The 13,519-nt window shown below is 36.8% G+C and overlaps 1 protein-coding gene across 4 annotated transcripts in view; it reads left to right on the forward strand.

Annotated features, from left to right (window-relative positions):
• Positions 1–13,519, forward strand: part of LOC134664542 (tyrosine kinase receptor Cad96Ca-like) — an 85,860-nt gene that overhangs the window by 32,380 nt on the left and 39,961 nt on the right. Inside the window, exon 1 of one of the 4 annotated variants that reach the window (XM_063521241.1) lies at positions 2,935–3,058. The exons of the other annotated variants lie outside the window; for them this stretch is intronic. The gene's annotated coding sequence lies outside the window, so the exon portion shown is untranslated. Of the gene's footprint in view, positions 1–2,934; positions 3,059–13,519 lie in introns of those variants that run through there. 4 annotated transcript variants of the gene reach the window in all.

Consider the following 13,519-nt stretch of genomic DNA (forward strand, 5'->3'; position numbering starts at 1 on the left):
CCGGGGTTAACCGGTTAACTAGTTAACCTAGTGTCAAATCTGGTAACCATGGTAACTACATATTTAATGTAAGTGGCCCTTATAATGTCTACTCTTAAACTTTAACAAATTCAAAAAAATTCATAAAAAATTTAAAAAAATTACGCTTATATGGTTAATGAGTATACTAGTAGCAGCTATAAAACTAAAATACATATGGAATAAAAGGCTAGGTATGTTTGAAAAAGTGATGGCTACCCTGTATGCTAACAGTTTTGAATGATTCACGGTTAGTTTCACTAGACTTATATCGACCGGGATATGGACCGTGATTACCTACTTTTTCCTTTGTTTCAAGCTCCCGATATTTCGACGCAGTTACTTGCATCTTATTCACGAAAATAATACAAAAGGTAAAATAACACTCTACACTCTGTATGCTGTTTGTTGCATTGATAAAGTGATTATTATTTATGCTTTGTGCGTCTTACAAAAGTTTTGCAAAAGTGCCAACGCCAATTAAAAATAGGAAAAGGCAAATTTTAACCCTTCAGTTTTTTAAAAGTGCATTATGCAAAGAGGTATCCGAAATAGGTATACGTGAGCATTTCTATTTAAAGTTGTACCCCCAATTTGCATTTTTGATTTTGGAATTTTTATATTACTTCCATTCAGAATCACGAGCCCTTTGGATCCTAATACAAGAAAAAAAGTGTCCCCAAAATTTCATAAATTTTTTTGATTTTCGTTTTACAGAAGGTTGTATTGAAAACCGTAACCAAACGGACCAAACATTTTGGGGACACTTTTTTCTCAGTAAAAATGGAAAAAGCTCGTGATTTTGAGTAGAAGTAAATATAAAAGTTCCCAATTGTTACACAAAAATTTTTAGTACAACTTTAAATAGACATGCCCACGTATTGCTCATCTTCCCTACCTTACTTTGAACGCGAGGGAAATAACAATTCACTTTATTCAGAATGCTGTAGGGCATTAGTTATTGCCTCGGCTCCTATCAATTTTCTCAATTATAATGTTTCCAGAAATACCATAAGCCGCTTGTTAGTGATTAAATGTGACGTTTTCAGTTTAATTTCAAATTGAAGCTATATGGAAATAGTGCCCTATTGACAACCGACAATAAGTACTCTTTTGGTTGCGAACGTCACAAATATCATGAAGATCAAAACGACATTTACGTAAATGAAAACAAAGCCGCAAAATACAAAAAAGCCTAATGGCAATGGAGTCAGCACTAATGTAATTGAAAACGTGATAATGGAAATTAGTGACGCCGGATAGGAGGCTAAATTTATTTAATAACATTTTTACAACTTTATAACAAAGCACTAAAACTTATAAATGAAAAAATTGCCGTAAGTCATGGTCCGTAGGTAGGGTGCCCAGAAGGCTGGCCGCATTGCCCCGCTGGATGGCAATGCTGATCCTTTGGGCAAAATATAGGCCAGCCCTCTGGTCACCGGAGGCCTCTATGAGGCGCTTTGACAACTCCTCATAGAGACGACGCGCGCTAGGTCCCCACGGCCCCAAGGTTTCCACTCCAAACGCCGCAAATATGTAGCTACTAAGTACCTAGTGTGACATATTTGCGGCGTTTGAGGTTTTCGGCCGAGGATGCGGCCGCACCAGCGCCAACTTAGGAGGAGGCTTGTATTAAATTCTGTGAATAAAACTGTTCTCAATACCATGGGTACAAATATACAAATAACTAAAGTTTGTAATTGTAAAGTTAACTACGGCTGGATTCGGGAAATGATTCAGTTTAGAGACTCACTAGATATGAAATAGTAAAGATATTATGTAACGTTCCACTGCGACCACTGCAAAAGGTACCTTATGGCGGCTGGCGCCGCGATTCGCGAATTAGAGATTCACTAGATATGAAATAGTGAAGATATCTTTACTATATCGTATCTAGTTAATCTCTAATTCATTTCCCGATTCGCACCGCAAGTCTTATTATTATATAGAGACTACACCTGTAACTATAAATTGAATTGAGTTCTTAAGTTATTAAGCCATGTCTGCCGCATGCACCCACAGAGGTGGGCCAAAATAACCACGGTATGGGTGCCGCAAGACGGGCGAGGATGTGGTAGGCCCAGACGGAGATGGCGGGACGACCTGAACGATATCTTAACGACTGGCCGGAGATTGCCCAAAATCGAGACGAATGGAAATCAAGGGGGGAGGCCTTTGCCCAGCAGTGGGACACCGTATAGGCTTATATAAAATAAAAAATAAAATAAGTTATTCATAAATATTTTCTTGGTTAGGTACTACATACATAATTAGTGTTATACTAAAAGTTGACTCTGGGTCGCAGTGGATACTTTTGGTAAAAACCATGGAAAATGGTCAACCAATGAAGTTTTTATATTATTCTCCGGCTCCGTATCGATAATAAATGTTTATACATACTTTATTCGAAAAATATTTTAGATAACAAAAATATAAATCAAAATAATTTCACAAAATTTGGTACTACTTACTTAACATTTAGTTACTTTTACGGATTCAAATTTAGCTGAAGATCACTGGCCGTAAACCAAACAACTTTGTGTTTTCCCCAGCATTACTTAGCAAATTGGCAGACCAAAACATCTCATTGACAAGGCGTTAGCAGCCTTGTTGTTAACCGAATAAAGTGTAAAACCGGTTTGATGACGTCAGGTAGTGGGGTCCGTAGTCATGACTTGCGTGCGACCAGTCATCCGAGAGATCCGGCAGCGCGAGCGCACCGCCGTCGGCGCCATCTTTATATTTATCAAACTTTCCGATTGGATGTGAAATACATATTGCACAACTTTAAAATTTCACAAGTTTATAAACTATTTAAGATAGATCAGAAAAAACTACTTTAATAAAACAGAAGTGTGCGTGTTAGAATTTTTATTGTGATTTGTGTCGACTATAAAATCCATTTATAGTGGTTAACGTTATCTAGACAGGATTATCATTAATTAACTTTCTATTTTGTTAAACGAATCAATTGGAGGTGAATCGAATGGCGCTGAACGACAGTTTTCTACACACACTTTCTCCAATACATGATTGGGTAAATTGCATTTACTTATTTAGCTTTTATAATCATTAGTTTTTTAGTCACGTATACGAGTAGTCGTAGGCAATAACATAGTTATATGTAGTTACAGTTTTTTTTCATCTACAGTAATGTCCTCTTCAATGATTGACGAATTCAATCTCTATTATTCTAAGCCACCAATATTGGACATTCGTACACAAATTCACTAATACGTCCTACCGTTAGCTCAAAATGTTTGTGTTGTGGGTACTATTAATGTATAAAATTACTGAGAAAATGTCAGACTGTATAATATACAGAATAGATATCGGTCATAAAAACCCGGACAAGTGCGAGTCAGACTCGCCCACCGAGGGTTCCGTACTTTTTAGTATTTGTTGTTATAGCGGCAACAGAAATACATCATCTGTGAAAATTTCAACTGTCTAGCTATCACGGTTCGTAAGATACAGCCTGGTGACAGATGGACGGACGGACGGACAGCGGAGTCTTAGTAATAGGGTCCCGTTTTACCCCTTAGTCTTAGTAATAGGGTACGGAACCCTAAAAAGCAGAATCTAACCTTTTCCATAAAGAAACCGTAGAGAATTCGAGCTTGCGAAAATTTTTTTAAAAAATATTTCCTTGGGGAGGGGAGATGTAAAAAGTATTTATACTTTATTATTTTTCCTATTGGCGGCCGCCTTATCTTTAGATGCGTGGGAAAAAAATGAAATGCAGTAAAAAAAAGTTTATCTATCTAATACATATAATTATATAAAGGAGTATGTCCTGACTGGCTGACTGATTCATCAACGCAGAGCCGAAACCACAAAAATATAGAAAGTTGAAATTAGCACACTAGGGGGGTCATCCATTAATTACATCACACGTTTAGGGGGAGGGAGGGGGTCAAGAAAATGTGACATATTGTGACATGGGGGAGGGGGGAGACACAAACTTTGTGACGTCACTTTAACTTCATCAGTAACCGAAAATTTATTTAAATTATTTTATTCGCTGTACATTTAAATAACAAGTTTTTAAAACGATAATCGTTTTTATTCGTTTAATTTTCTTTCCTAAGTAGTTTTGGGTTATAAAATTACTAATATTTATATCATCAAAAATATATTGATAAAATATTAATAATACTTAGGTACTTACTTAATTCGATTTGGCGATTTCGTAGAAAAAATGTGACGTCACACTAGGGGGGAGGGGTTTGCCAAATGTGACAAGGAGGGGGGGAGGGGTCAAAAAACCTAGAAATTCGTGTGACGTAATTAATGGATGACCCCTAGTTTGTTTTTTAAACACATTTGGTTGTCACATTTATAAAGTGTACAAGAGATAAGACACGCTTTTCAGAAACTCTACCTATTCTAGGGGGTTGAAAAGGTGAGAAAGTTTTGTATGGGGTTCAAGTTTTATTTTAGCTAGGAATATGAAACTTCATGAAACGATATTTTATTAAAATACTTACAAGAAAATTAATTTCAACGATTTTGAAAATTCCCCCCCCCCCCTAACGTGGACGCTAAAAGGGTTAAAAAGGGGTTCGAATTTTGAATTCAATACTAATGCTATATTCATAATATCTATCTATTACTAACACGATGTTTGTATTTTAGACAGTATGCAAATAAATTATTTAATGATTAATTTCATTTCATGCACACAACTCTCTTGAGATTCGGATTTAAACTAGTAACTACCAAAAATCAAGTATTCAGACTTAATTTGCGAAACTGCTCATTCGTTCGTTCACGCGGATTTATTAATTAGGTACTCTACATATACTTAGGTTTAATTAATACTACATGTTTTTAATTTTGCTCAAGATTCAAGTAGATCATAAGTATAACTCGCATTTAGTACAAAATCTAGTATCGCAGGTAGTTCTGAAAAACTCATTAGTACCGATCGGGGTTTGAACCCGCGACCACCGAATTGAAAATCGCAAGTTCTTGTCGCTATGCTACCTGTGCTTTTGAACTGTAATCTTTTCATATAAAAACTTTTATTGATTTTACTTACTTCACAAAACAAAAACAAATGAAGGATACAAATTGATCAAATGGTATTCTCTATGGCCCAACGCTTACCACAGACTAATAATATTTGGCGTACCTATATCACTACACCTTATGAAACAAAGTCTCCCGGTGTGTCTGTATGTGTGTGTGTGTATATATATGTGTGTGTGTGTGTGTGTGTGTGTGTGTGTGTGTGTGTGTGTGTGTGTTTGTGTTTGTGTGTGTATTATGTTCGCGATAAACTCACAAACTAGGTACTGAACGGATTTTCATGCGGTTTTCACCTGTCTTTAGAGTGATTTTGGATAATCCTTGCAAAGCTGGGGCGGGTCGCCACTGTCGATAGTATAGGATATAGGTGCAACATCTCATCTCGTATGGAAGTTATTGACACAACAAAACGCATACGTATACGCAGTCTAATACCTAATACTAAATCTAATAGTTAAGATGTAGAAAATAGTTAAGTATCGGTAATCCACGAGTGATCGCGAGAGAAAGCCGCGCCGCCGCCGTGGCCGTGGGCACGCGGCACGCTTTACCGCGCGTGGTCAAGTGGACCATTGTAGCTGTGAATTATCGCTCGAAAGTTAAACCTAGGCTGTGTTTTGTATTTCAAAAAACCGCAGAATGTCCGATGAGTTAGATCAAAGATTCTGACAAACTTTATCAGCCAGTGTAAAGGAAAAAAGCCATATCAATGCTTATATGCGTGTGGCCAGGTCCAATAAACATAGATGTAATAATATGTTACTCTTCGAAGGCCGCAAACATAATATACATATGTGACACGCTCTTATGGCTCTGCTAATAAGATCATGTCAGATATAAGTATTTGCGGTGTTTGTTGTGTTAAGGGGTCCACTGATTAACAGTCCGCCGGACGGTATCGGCCTGTCAGTTAGAACAAAATTTTGACAGTTCCGAACAACTGACAGGCCGATACCGTGCGGCGGACTGTTAATCAGTGGGCCCCTTTACATGTTATTGCAAGTGACTGTACGAATGTTTTTTTACTACCGAACCGATAATTTTCTTTCAGCATCTTATACAACAATGTACGAGTATACAATATATACCTACTGCAACTTTTTATTATAAGTATTTGTGATGGATGCCTTCCACTTGTAAAAACACTAAAGTCAGACCAAAAAAAGTCTGCAGCGGATTTGGTAGCCCACGCAGTGCAAGTATTATTTTAAACGTCAAACTTCTATGAAATTTTGACGTATAAATAACACTGGCACTGCGAGGGCTATCAAAATCGCTGCAGACTTTTCGTGGCTTAACTCTAGTTACACACAATATGTAATTTTTCGTTTTAATTGTTTTCGTTTGTTGAGGATAAAATAAGGTTCATTTCCAGGACATGTAGGTAGACAAGGCCGGTAATATTTTTCAGTAATAACGTATAAAATTGCTGCGCTGTCAGTAGGTTCCGCGAACAAAGTAAACATTTTTATTAAATTTGCTCGTGTTCCTGGTATTTGTATGTGTATCGTGTTATTTAACGAAGTAATCAATACTCGTAACTCAGATTATAAACGATCAAACTTGTATTACTTATCAGAATATTAATGAGTAATGAGGCGTTATCACCTTATCACCAAGTTTTTGTTAACAAAGGTTCATTTAGATAAAGGTAGATTTCGTTTTTTAACCGACTTCTAAATCTCAAAGAAGGAGGTTCTCAATTCGGTTGTATGTTTTTTTTTATTTTTTTTATTTTTTTTTTATTTTTTTTTATGTTTGTTACTCCATAACTCCGTCATTACTGGACCGATTTTGAAAATTCTTTTTTTGATTGAATGTATATGCATACAGATTGGTCCCGTTTTTGTCAAAATCCAGTTCTGATGATGGGATCCATGAGGAATCGAGGGAACTCCTCAAATCTTAAAGGCATACACTATAGGTATAGGTAGGGTCGGCAAAGTAAAAATACGTGTTGACTGTTCAACGTTCTGTATTCAAGTGAAAGCAAGAATAATGATTATGAACGAATGACAGATTGAGTGAGTGAGTGAATGAATGTATTTATACAATGAATGAACTAATGAAGGTAGACTTGGATTTTTGTAATATACCAACAGTCCCCCTCAAAAATTCAAGTATTTTATACATTTAATATACACTCTAATCAAACTATTTTTGATCAAATTGTTATACAAGCTCAACATTGCATTTTAATCATTTTATATTGTTATTTTATACAATCATATTACATTTATATAATGCAATTATAATAAAATCAAATTAAATTCAATTTTACTCTTAATTCATGAAACTTTGTCATTGGAATCGCCTTCGTGAACATATCTGCTAGTTGGTTTCCTGTGGAAATATGTTCTAGCATTATTACATTGTTGTTTATTTGTTCACGGGTAAAATGATATTTTATATCAATATGCTTTGACTTTTTGTGATTTGTAGGATTATTAGCAATGCTAATGCAACTATTGTTGTCTTCATAAATAAGTATAGGCTTAGTTACTTTTATGTATACACTCATAAGTAACGATTTTATCCATATAGCCTCTTTTACAGCTTCAAATAGACCCATATATTCGGCTTCTGTTGAGGAAACGGCCACTGTATTTTGTTTACGTGTGCACCACGAAATTGTACAATTATCGAACATTTGAAATAAATATCCTGTTGTACTTTTTCTATCAGTTTCATCGCCTCCCCAATCAGAGTCCGCATAACCAGTCATTAGCTGTTTATAATCACATTTATGATAAGTCAATTTAAGATTTAAAGTTCCTTTCACATATCTTAAAAGATGTTTTAAACATTTCCATAACTCCTCATTGCCTTTACTTTGAAATCTGCTAAGAATATTAACAGCCGCGCACAAATCAGGACGCGTGCAAAGCATTGCGTACATTAGGCAACCTATGACTTGTCTACTGGGTGCATTGTATTGTATATCACTATTCAATGCGTCATAGTTTAATTTATTTGGGAAAGGTGATTTGGAGGGATTGCAATCACTCATTGAAAATTTGTTTAAAACATTTTGTAGATATGTTGATTGGTCCAAAGTTATTTTATCTTTGGTTCTTTCAATTCGTATGCCAAGGAACAATTTAATATCATTCAAATCGGTCATTTCAAACTGTTTCATTAGACAGTTCTTAAGTTGTTGCATTGTTTGTACACTTTTAGTTACTATTAATAAATCATCAACGTATAAAACTATATACACATTCAAATCGATCGAATTTTTATTCAATATGTACAAACATGGGTCAACTTTCGAGCTTTCAAAACCCATGCCCTTAATCGCCTGATCAAAACGTTCGTACCAGCATCGTGAAGACTGTTTTAAGCCATAGAGTGTTTTATTTAATTTACACACTTGATTAGACTTAGAAGAAATACCCTCTGGCACCTGCATATAAATGTCCTCCTTTAAAATGCCGTTCAGAAATGCAGTCTTCACGTCCATATGATGGACAAGTAAATCATTTTGATTCGCGAATGCTAAAATCATTCTAAACGTAGTAATCCGCGCAACTGGGGCAAACGTTTCGTCATAATCTTCTAAATACTGTTGACTAAAACCCCGCGCTACTAATCGGGCCTTATATCGTATCGGTTCACCTAACTCGTTATTTTTAATAGTAAAAACCCATTTGCTACTTACAATATTTACACCACTTGGTTTATCTACAAGACACCAGGTTTGATTGCTACGTAAAGAATCAATTTCACTTTTTATTGCACTTAACCACTCATTTGTATCTGGCCGATTGAAAATATCATTGAAATGCACCGGTAATGGTAACTGTTGTTTAGAACAAAGCGATAAAACTGCTAAATCTGGGTCATTCATTAATTCATAATTTTTAGGGGGTAGATTACGAATTCTATCGCTACGTCGTAAACAACTGTGTTCGGTGTCGAGTGACTTGTTGCTAACGTCACTTTGTAACTGTTCATTGTTGTCATTTAGCGACTTGTTATTTACGTCACTTTGTGTATTGCCTATCAACTCCACCGAATTATTATTGCTGCATATTGGCTTGATCAACTCCACCAACTCATTGTTTGGCTTGCTGATTTTATTAGGAATGTCATCAGTGCTGCATATTGGCCTAGATTGACCAAAATTTGACTCGTCAAACAATACATCTCTGGCAATTAAAAACTGATTATTTTCAGTATTAAATAATTTATAACCATTAGGCACATAACCAATTAAAATTGATTTAAATGATTTTTCGTCAAATTTGGTCTTTCTAGTTTTGTTATGAACATATGCAGTGGAACCGAATACCCTCAAGTGACTTATTTTCGGTTTTATACCATGCCACATTTCGTACGGGGTTTTACCAATTAGCGCTTTAGTGGGTAGCCTGTTTATTAAATAGGTTGATGTTAACACGGCTTCACCCCAAAACTGTTTACCCAATTTCGCACTTGCAATCATGGTTCTAGCCATTTCAGTTAACGTACGATTCATGCGTTCGGATACTGCATTTTGGACAGGTGTGTAGGGCACAGTTAAATGATACGTTATTCCCTTGTTTACACAATAATCTTTGAACTCATTTGACAGATACTCTCGGCCATTATCGCAATATAAATTAACTACCTTACAATTAAATAGATTTTCACTTTTAGCAACATAATCTTGAAAACATTTTAAGACTTCAGATTTCGAATGCAATAAGTAGGTCACTGTGTAATGAGTATATTCATCGATAAAATTTACAAAATAATTTTTATCGTCAACTGTAGTGGGAGTTATAGGGCCGCATACATCACTGTGAACTATAAATAAGGGCCTGTTGTTTGTGCGTTCTGGTTTTGATTTTGCAAAAGGCAGTCGAGATTGTTTACCTTGAATGCATGGCTCACACAACTCATCGGTAGGTGGAATTATTTTATCAATTACAGAATAATCATCAATCATATTTTTAAGACTAATGAACTTCTGTTTATAGATATGACCAAGCCTTTTATGCCATAAATTGTACAAGTTTGAATTTCTGTTTACATTTACACTCAACGCCTTTTGCAAATTAATAAGAAGTGTTATTTTAGACAGGTTATTGCAAGTTATGCCTGACATAATACACTTATTATTTTGATAAATACGAACGCCTACTTTATTAAAAACAATTTCCATACCTGCTTTTTGCATTCGACTTACTGACATTAAATTATCGGCAGCCTCCGTCGAATATAAAACATCCTCGAGGGAACCTTGTACTCCCATGTCAGTGGTAACATCAATGCGACCTCGTCCTATTGACTGTATGAAGGCTCCATATTTAGCTATATTTATTTTCAGGGGTGAGGTAAATTCAGTATAAGATGAGAAAAGGTCCGGTGTGTTTACAATGTGGTCCGTGGCTCCAGAATCTAAAAGAAAAATAACTTCATTACTGTTTTGATTAGGTTTTGATGACTTACATTGTGAGAACATAAAAGCGAAACTGCCCTCATTGTTTTGTTCCGGTATGGCAGCGTGGGCGATGTTTTGCTGCGGCTGCGACTGCTGCGCGCTGCTGCTGCCGCCACTGCTGTTTCCTTGTGACTTCTTGAAGTAACGGCAATCTTGTTTGAAGTGATTACGTCGTCCACAAAAGTCACAATACATTCTAGAAAAATGATGCGATGAATTTCTAGGTTGTTGATTTGTCTTGAACTGATGATTGTAATTAGGTTTCTTCTTTTTGTAATCGGGAACGTAGCTCGATGTTTGATCCATGTGTCTCTTCCTTTTATGAAATGGGATGTGAGTAGAGGATTTGTCACTTGCCGCATGAAGTACTTTTAATCCGGTGACTGTCTCGTTCTTGATTTTAACTTCTTGATCCAAAAGGCGCGTTTTAACAAATGATAGATTCAAACTATCTTCGCCGAGCGTCTCTAAAGCAGTAATAACGCCATCATAAGCAGCAGGTAGCGTAAGTAGTAAATGAGATATTTTATCCATTTCCTCGAGTTTGGCGCCAGCGGAAATCAATTCAGTGATTAAACTATCGAAATTTGTGAAGTGCTGGATCAGATTCACGTCAGGTTGTAATTTTAAGTTTAACAACTGCTTACGTAACGCCAGCTGTGTAGCCAAGCTTCGCCGTTCATATATTTTATCAAGATTGTCAATAACGGTTTTTGCGGAATCAGTTTCTTGGGCAAAATTTAAAAATGCGTCACCCAAATATTCCACAATTGTACCTTTAGCGATAAGATTCTTTCGCGTCCACACGGCGTCAGGGTTTTCGGGAACTGGTGCTTCGATAACGGACGATACTTGAAGTTCAGCTAAAAGTGATTTGATTCGAAACTTCCACGTGCTATAACGTTCGCCATTAAACGGTTGAATATTTCGTTTTGATCGTTGATCCATTGTTACGTATTTATATTAGAACGTAATTGTAAAACGGGAGTGGAACAACCACGTGGCCTGGGCCCATAACCTATAGGTATAGGTAGGGTCGGCAAAGTAAAAATACGTGTTGACTGTTCAACGTTCTGTATTCAAGTGAAAGCAAGAATAATGATTATGAACGAATGACAGATTGAGTGAGTGAGTGAATGAATATATTTAGAGATTTTTGTATTTACGTCAGAAAATCAAGCATTTTCATTAAAAACTGTTGCATTTGATGAAGTGGAACTGCTGATGATGATCAGAACAGAACTCTTCAACGACGCATAGTTCACGGTTGGCGATTTGTCCTCGTCGTTATGTTTGTTAAGCAAGTTAAGTTTTTAAGCCACATTTTTGTCAAGCTCGAGTTCTGATGATGGGATCCATGAGGAATCAAGGGAACTCCTCAAATCTTAAAGGCATGCGTATAGAGATTTTTGTATTTACATCAGAAAATCAAGCATTTTCATCAAAAACTGTTGCATTTGATGAAGTGGAACTGCTGATGATGATCAGAACAGAACTCTTCAACGACGCATAGTTCACGTTTGGCGATTTTTCCTTTTCGTTATGTTCGTTAAGCAAGTTAAGTTTTTAAGCCACATTTTTGTCAAGCTAGAGTTCTGATGATGGGATCCATAAGGAATCGAGGGAACTCCTCAAATATTAAAGGCATACGTATAGATTTTTTTGTATTGTCATCATAAAATCAAGCATTTACATTCAAAACTGTCGCATTTGATGAAGTGGAACTGCTGATGATGACCAGAACAGAACTCTTCAATGACGCATGGTACACGTTTGGTGATTACGAATTTCGATTTTGACTTGGACTGGGACCCGGACTCGGACTCATACCCGGATCCGGTTCGGACCCGGATCCAGTTCGGACCCGGACCTGGACTCGGATCCGGATTCGGACCCGGACTCGGAACCGGACTCGGACCCGGACTCGGATCCGGACTCGGACCCGGTCTCGGACCCAGACACGGACCCGGACTCTGACCCGGACTCGGACCCGGACCTTGACCCAGAAAACCACTATGATACCTTAACTAAATAAACAACTATGATTACCTACCATAAAATTAATGTAGGTATAAAGTACGATGATGCCAATCTTACTAGCCCCTCCCGCTTAAACCCCCGTACACCGCACGGCATGCGCCATTAAGTGGGTTAGGTTAGGTTTGAACTGCGATCCTCACAGAACCGAACAAGGATTAGGTTAGGTTAGAACTGCGAGCCTTACAGAAACGAAATGCTACTTGAAAAGTGGGTTTGATTAGGTTCGAACTGAGGAGTGGGTTAGGTTAGGCTAGAACTACGACCCTCATGGCTCCTCTTCACGGTGGGCCAATGCCGGCCACTCCAAGGGACGCATTTATGCGTTAGAGGGAGCAAGTGATAGTGCATGGCTGCGTCCCTTGGAGTGGCCGGCGTTGGCCCATCCTGTAGAGGAGCCATTATACAGAAGCGAAATGCTAGTAAAAAAGTGGGTGGTTTTACCTCCTTTTCTACATAGTGTACCATCTACAATAATCTTTCATCGGCCCCCATGGAAGTCGGTTTTTTTTTCTTAAAAATTATTTACTCATAAATCTTAAGAAATATATGCGTGTGTAACTGAATCGGTATGAGTTATTTGTCCCTGGGGGGGCATTAACCTGAAGAAAAAATTCAAAGTCTAGTTACTAGGTCAAGTGGGGAATCATTGCAAAGAGCTTAACGGGCGGGGCGTGTTTATTTTTTGTAAGATCTGGATTTCTTATGGATTTAATCTGTCAGTGTCAAAAGTGACGTTTCTTACTGAAGAAATCTAATTCATAACTGTTGATTAAAATCAGAATACGCCTGTATGTAAGGAAAACGTAAGGAAAACGAACCCCTTATCGCCAAAATTTACCAAGGAAAAGTTATAAAATTTTAACATAACCATACGATTATCATATTTATCATAAATAAAGTAGGTATTACAGAAAAAATAATCACTATTCTATCTAGTATATTTTTATATAAAATAAAAATTAAAAAAACCTAATCTGAATCTAGTTTTAATAGAAA

This window comes from Cydia fagiglandana, chromosome 5 (genome assembly GCF_963556715.1).
Source record: "Cydia fagiglandana chromosome 5, ilCydFagi1.1, whole genome shotgun sequence".
NCBI lineage: Eukaryota > Metazoa > Arthropoda > Insecta > Lepidoptera > Tortricidae > Cydia > Cydia fagiglandana.